The sequence below is a fragment of the Orycteropus afer genome, unplaced genomic scaffold (assembly GCF_000298275.1).
Source record: "Orycteropus afer afer isolate SDZICR_OR568_19922 unplaced genomic scaffold, OryAfe1.0 scaffold00027, whole genome shotgun sequence".
Taxonomy (NCBI): domain Eukaryota; kingdom Metazoa; phylum Chordata; class Mammalia; order Tubulidentata; family Orycteropodidae; genus Orycteropus; species Orycteropus afer.
Genome location: NW_006921614.1, coordinates 17059564 through 17066175, shown reverse-complemented (window position 1 = coordinate 17066175; position 6612 = coordinate 17059564).

The following is a 6612-nucleotide window of genomic DNA, read 5'->3' as shown; positions in this document are numbered from 1 at the left end:
TGCTGAATATTTGTGCTTGTCCTCTTTTTTATTGTAATATGAAGGTTTATCATTTTTCTTTGAGGTCACCCTATGATTTATACTTTTCTCCCTGAGTTTAGAACAGTCTATTCTGTCTTGCAGCGCTCTTAATTTCCTCACCATTTAGAAGTTCTGTACTTGCACAGACTTTTCCCTCTTTTTGTTTGTAGTTGTGCTCGCTTGCCAATTGATGTCTCTGTTTCCCTGTTTACAATCTTGGAATCTCATTTTATTTTGGCTATGTCCATAGCTGTGGTTTCTGGGATATGTCATCTTGTGTATTAATGGTCTGTTGATATTTGCTATTTTTGATTTTCTGATCAAAGTACTCCCTTTAGCATCTCTTGTAAGGTTGGTCTGGTTTTGACAAATTCCCTTAGCTTCTGCTTATCTGGGAATCTCGTAATTTCACCATCATATTTGAGTGACAATTTTGCTGGGTGTATAATTCTCAGTTGAAAATTTTTCTCTTTCAATGTTTTATATATACCATCCCATTGTCTTCTTGCTTGCATGGTCTCTGCTGAGAAATCAGAGCTTATTCTTACTGGCTGACCTTTGTATGTAACTTTTTGTTTTATCTGTGCTGCTCTCAGGATTCTTTCTTTATCCTTGGTTTTGGTGAGTTTGATAATGTTATGTCGTGGTGATTTTGTTTTGGGGTCTATCCTGTTTGGGGTTTGTTCCTGAGTGGATATGTTCTCCTCTTTCATCATATCAGGGAAGTTCTCCTCCAGCAAATCTTGGACAATTTTTCTCAGTGGCTTTATTTTTTTCTCCTGTTCTGGAATTCCAGTGACACATAGATTATTCCTTTGGATGGTATCCCACATGAACCTTAGGCTTTCTTCATTTTGTTTTGATTTTTTTTTCTGACTGATCCCTTTCCAAAGAAGTATTCAGGTATTTATCTTCAATCTCATTAATTCTGTCTTCCACTGCATCAATTCTACCCTTTTGCCCTTCCAGTGTGTTATCTATTTCTAACAATTTAGTATTAATCTTCTTGATTTCTATCTGTAGATTTAGAATCATTTCTAATTTTTCATTTATTTTGTCATTTTGTTCTTGTATTTTCTTCCAAAATTCTTCTAAGGTTTTTTTCTGTGTTTTCTTTGGTCTGTCTCTCCATCCCTTGAAGATATCTAAATAGAATTCTTTTGAATTCCTTATCAGAGAGCTCCAAGGCTGCTTCTTCCTCAGGGATGTGTTCTCGGTCTGTATCCTGCTTCCTTGTTTCTGCCACTTTATCCTGTTTCTTTGTGTGGACTGTGATGGTCTGTTGTCTCTGAGGCATCATGGTATTGTATTAAGATCTCTGTTAATTTTTTGTGAAGAGCAGCCAACGGTGATTCAGGCTCTTCTTGGTGTTTTTTTTTTTTTTTTTTTTTTTTTATCGTTGGCCCGCTGGTAGAGAAGGAGGTGCTGGCTCTTGTTCAGTAAGTGCAGTTGCAGGAGGTGTGGGTTACTTGTATCTTATGGGGACTGTTGTTGTCTCCGACTCAGGCCAAAATTACAATTGAATAACCATTGAAAAAACTAAAAGCACATAGAAAAAAATACACCCTGAAATCACACAGGAACAGTAACCCCCCAAAAAAAAGAAAAAGTGGAGAAAAGAAAAAGAAGACAGGTAAATATGCAATATCTGGGGATAGATCACTAAAAGAAAAAAGGTAGAGAAGGAGAATAATGAAGAAAGAAAACAAACTAGCAAACAAAAAAGGGGAGAAAAAATAAAGCAAAAACAAAACAAAACCAAAAAACCCTATATGTAGCAGGGTTAATCACTAGAGAAGAAAAGAAAAAAAAAAAAAGAAGAAGGTGTAAACTAAGACCTTTTCAGTCGTGTAGTGTCGGTTTGGAGTGTTCTTGGGTTTACTGGAAAGCAGAGCCTCTTCTTAAGCCCTTGGAATATGGTAGAGCATTGTCTCTTTATGTTGTCTCTACGTGCTGGTTATGTGTTGATTGTTTTGTCTTGGCTTTACCGTTTAATATTTTGAAAATGTGAAGCTGGTGTGTTTTATCTTAACATTGATTCAGGTGCGTTGGGTCACTTTGCTGTTTTCTTTGTGATGGTGGAATCACTGTGTGTAGCATGGATAAGTGTTTCTGTTTTTTGTACAGGGGGTTTAGAGTTCAAAGTGTGAGGTTTTATGGTAATTGGCTGAATATGATTTCTTCTGTTGAATGAGTGAAGTTATTGGCAGAGAAGATGGGAGCAGAAGAAGGAAAGCTTAGTGTTGCTAGGGTCAGTTATTAGGTCTTTGAGCTGGATATTATTGATGAGGTATTTATTTGCAAGACCATGGCTTGACTGCAGGAAAAAAATTCCTCTTGTTAGAGGGTCACAAATTTCCACTAATTTCAGGCACACTCAAAGGCCCAGGCTCTGTGGCCCCACAGTGCCAAAGTGCGGCTCCAAGGCAAAATTCGTGGACCGGGCTTAGCTGCAGTTTCTTTGTTCTCTGTGCCCCTTCTCCCCGAGGTGCCGACTCAATCCAGCCAGACTGCCAATGGCCAGCTCTGGAGTTTGTCTGTGATACCGCCCACCTGCAGTGCCAAAGATGCACACAATTTCAGGTGTGTGGACTCGGGGGAGTACCTGAGCAAGCTCTTATGTATGACATATTTATTTGTAAGACTGCAGTTCTATCTCAGGAAAGATTTGTATTATTAGAGGGTCACAAATTTCTGCCAATTTCATGCACACTCAAAGCCCCCACCTCCGCATCCCCACAGCTCCAAAGCAGGGCTTCAGGGCAAAATTTGAGTGAGTACACTCAGCTGCGGTTTTTCTGCTCTCCGTGCCCTGTCTGCTGAGGTGTTGATGCAATCCAGCCCCACCGGCAATGGTCAACTCTGGAGTTTGTCTGGGATACTCATCTGAAGTGCTAAAGATGCGTGCAATTTCAGGTGTGTAGGACTTAGGGGAGTGTCTGAGCAGGCTCTTACTTATGACATATTTATTTGCAAGACTGCGGCTCAATCTCGGGAAAGATTTGTATTATTAGAGGGTCACAAATTTCTGCCAATTTCATGCACATTCAAAGCCCCCACCTCTGTGGCCCCACAGCACCAAAGCCCAGCTCTAGGGCAAAATTTGGGGACCAGGCTCAGCTGCACTTTCTTTGGTCTCTGTGCCCCTTCTGCCCACAGTGCTGACTCAATCCATCCAGACCGCCAATGGCCAGCTCTGGAATTTGTCTGTGATACCATCCACCTGCGGCACCAAAGATGTGCACAATTTTAGCTATGGTGGATTTGGGGGAGTAACTGCCAGTGATCTGCAGTCCCAATAACCATGGGAAAGAAAAGCACGGTGTCTCCCAGTCTGACCCAAACCCGCTGAGTAATCTACTGGGAGGGGAGGGAATTAACCTTTCTGGTGCACCAGTGAGATCTCTACCTGTGTGAGAGGAATGGTGTCCATAATCTGCTGCCTCCTCACCTCCCAAATTACTGACAAAATCAGCCGCTGGAGACAGGTCTTTGCCACTGGCTGCTGGAATATTGTATTGTTCACTGGTAAGATGCTATAATTGATCTCATTCTTGGCTTGGGGATCTCAGGCTGCCACCTCTGCCTGGCAGACAGTGACTGCCCCAGAAAAGTTTCCAATGGTCTCTCTTAGGTGCCCCTTCATCTTTCAGCAGTAGCTCTTTCCTAAAAAAAAAAAAAAAAAATCTCCCTGTACCTTTCCTCCAATTCTGTTCTTCTGTGTTTGGTGCAATCTGGATCAGTGAGCTGTTCAGAGTGCCAAAAATCTCAATTCAAACTGTTGTACCTAGTTCTTAAAGTTCATAGATGCCAAAGGGAAAAAAAGTGGTGCTCACTGGCAAGACTCCATTTTGAATCCTCACCCAGAGCTTATTCTTATTGGTTGTCCTTTGTAAGTAACTTTTCATTTTTCCCGTGCTGCTCTCAGGATTCTTTCTGTCTTTGCATTTGATAAGTTTGATGAGATATATCTTGGCTGTTTTCTTTTGAGATCTATCCTGTTTGAGTTTTGTTGGACTTTCTGAATGGATATATTCTCATTTTTCACCCTATGAGGGAAGTTCTCTTCCAACAAATCTTGGACAATTTTCTCAGTGGTGTTCTTTTTCTCTTCTTGTTCTGCAATTCCAATTACATGTAGGTTATTCCTTTTGATACTATCTTACATGAACCTTAGGCTTTCTTCATTTTGTTTTGATCTTTTTTCTGATTGATCCCTTTCCAAAGAAATATTGAGGTATTTTTCTTCAATGTCATTAATTCTGTCTTCCATTGATTCAATTCTACTCCTTTACCCTTTCAATGTGTTACCTATTTCTGAAAATTTAGTATTAATCTGGATTTCTATCTTTAGATTTTGAAAATTTCTAATTTTTCATTTATGTTTTCATATTTTCTTCCAAAATTGTTCTAGGGTTTCATCTGTGTTTTCCTTAATTTTGTCAGTCTTTTCCTTGATCTGTCTCTCAATCCTTTGAAGATACCTAATTATAATTCTTTTGAATTCCACTTCACAGAGTTCCAATGCTGCTTTTTCCTCAGGGATATGTTCTTGTTCTGTATCCTGCTGCCTTGTTTCTACCACTTTATCTTGCTTCTTTGTGTGGACTATGATGGTCTGTGTCTCTGAGATATCATGCTGTTTTTGTATTTAGATCTCTGTTAATCATGAAGATCAGCTAAAGGTGAGTCAGGCTCTTCTTGGTGGTTGTTTATCACTGGGCAGTTGTTGGATAAGGAAGTGGTGGCTCTCAGTCAATAAGGGGAACTGCAGCAGGTGCAGGTGTAGCTGTAGTGTATGGGCACTGTTGCTGTCTCCCACTCATTTAGACAAAAACCACAATTGAAAAACCATCAAAAAAATAAAAGCAGTGGACAAAAAATGTACCATGTAAACACACAGGAAAAATCACACACACACACACACAAAATGCTTCAATATGTGTGGAGAGGGCAATAAGAGAAAAAAGGTAGAGTAGGAGAATAATGAAGAAAAAAATGGAAAAAAAAAATGCAAAAAGAAAAGCAAGAAATGGTGTTAACCTTGAGAAAGAAAATAATGGGAACCAGGAATGGGGAAGAGAGAAAAAGCTGACAACTAGGACCTGGGAGGTTAAGAATAAATAATAATAATAATAAAAAGTACAATAATAATACTAATTTTAAAACAGGCAAAACCTAACTAAAAAAAGGAAAAAAAAATCTGGGCAGAGCAGGTCATGGCATCCTGACTCCATCTGAGCACACAAACTGGAATGGATATCCTGTCAGCCCGGAAGGTAGGTGGGAGTGAGGGATGGCTGCACTTCCATTCACCAAGAGGGTGTGGGGTATAAGAGTAAGAAGAGGAATATCACACCTTTCCAGTCATTGGCATCCGGAATATCCTTGTGATTCCTGGCAAGTGGAACTTATTCTTAAGTCCCTGGAATCTGGGAGAATGTTGTCACTTTAAAGCTATAAAATGATCAAACCACTTGTAAACATTCAAAATAGCTGTGCCCTCTGCACAGGCAAAAGTGCACAGCTCAGCCTGTCTTCCTCTTCACTGCTTCCCTTTTTATTCACCAGCCACAAGTGCAGTCCTCCATGCAGCCCCTGGCTAGCAGGACCTATTTTTAGGTTAATTCTTAGGTTGTAACACCACTCGGCAATATCCAAGCTGTCTGTGCTTTCAGGATCACTGACAGCCACAGCTCCGTATGTATCCTTTTTTCCATGTTTTCATGTAGGTTCTTCTACCAGTTGGAGTTTAGTCCACTTCTATATTCTTCCCTTCAAAGCTCAGGGCTCCAGGTTTATCTTCTGTTTCTGTGTTAATTCGTTCCTGTTTTCTTTGTTGAAGAGTGTCTATGCAGTCTGTCTATTCCACCATCTTACTGGAACCTCTCTTCATTCTTCTTTGCTCCAGACTGAGAGAGACCAATAATTGCACCTTAGATTGCTGCTCACAAGCTTTTAAGACCTCAGTTGTTACACACACAACTACAATGTAGAACATTGTCTTGGTGGACTATATTATGTCAGTTGACCTTAGTTTCCCCTGAGACTATGATCCTGAGCTCCCATGCGTAGTGAGTCATTCATTCAAGGTGTTTGGTTATGACAAAGAAGTTTTCAGAACTTTGTCCCATTATACTCTACTACATCATGGATATATTTGAGGCACATATAAATGCATAGGTAGAAATATCCTCTGTCAAATCTCTCTCTCTTTGTCTCTGTATTGATGGTTGTGGTGCATTTGTCTCCCCACCCCTGTTCAGCTTGAGTGTTTATCTATGTATCCACTCCTATATTATTGTTGTCATTGTGATTGCAGGGTTGTGCATATAATAGTATTCATGTAATAGTATTTTTCTTTGTTGCCTTTAACTCTTTTGCTCCCCCCTGTGTCTTCCACTGCCTTGATCATTTTGTGCTGAACTCCCTCTTATTGTACATTGCCATTCCCTTCACCAAAATTAATGCATGTCTAAACTGTTGTTGTTGTTGTTGTTATGTGCTGTCGAGTCGGCCCTGACTCATAGCGACCCCTCCTTGGGTTTCCAAGGCAGTATCACTACGGAAGTAGGATTGCCCAACCTTCCT